This window comes from Mobula birostris, chromosome 2 (assembly GCF_030028105.1).
Source record: "Mobula birostris isolate sMobBir1 chromosome 2, sMobBir1.hap1, whole genome shotgun sequence".
NCBI lineage: Eukaryota > Metazoa > Chordata > Chondrichthyes > Myliobatiformes > Myliobatidae > Mobula > Mobula birostris.
The window spans coordinates 114,522,693-114,523,264 of NC_092371.1; the positions used below are offsets into that span (position 1 = coordinate 114,522,693).

At 60.1% G+C, this 572-nt stretch overlaps 1 non-coding gene across 1 annotated transcript; it reads left to right on the top strand.

Moving 5' to 3' along the window:
* The first annotated feature begins 453 nt into the window (after positions 1–453).
* On the top strand, positions 454–572 carry LOC140194221 (5S ribosomal RNA). The gene has a single exon (XR_011885073.1). It is a non-coding gene; the product is annotated as a 5S ribosomal RNA (ribosomal RNA).

Below are 572 nucleotides of genomic sequence, written 5' to 3' on the forward strand. Positions count from 1 at the left end.
TAAGGGGAGAAAAGGAGCTGTGATCCCATCGGCCGGCGGGCTTGCCGAAGCTGAGGTGGTCTTAAATAGCTAGGCTGGAGCGGGTGCGATCTCTTCACTGGTAGGCAGAAGGTAGAGTAAACGCGAAGAAAGGGGAAGCAGAGATGCGGCGGCCGTCAGGACCAGCGCAGTGGCGACCTGGGCAGCGAGAGGTCTGTGTCTGTTGGGGGTGGGGGGGGGGGTGCGGTAGGAGCACTGATTGTGGGGTGGCTAGTGATGTGAGCAGGAAGCAGCGGAGTGGCCAGTGAATGGTGAGGAGGACGGGTGAGAGAGGAGAGGTGAAAGTGGGAGGGGAGAGTGTAGGGTGTGAGTGAAGGGGCGAAGGCAGAGGAGTGTAAGAAAGGAGGAGCAGCGTGGGAGCAAGCTGAGAGTGGCTGCATGCCGCTTAAGTGCGGAGAGGAGCGGTGCACTGGTGCCTACGGCCATACTAGCCTGAAAACGCCCGATCTCGTCTGATCTCGGAAGCTAAGCAGGCTCAGGCCTGGTTAGTACTTGGATGGGAGACCGCCTGGGAATACCAGGTGCCGTAGGCT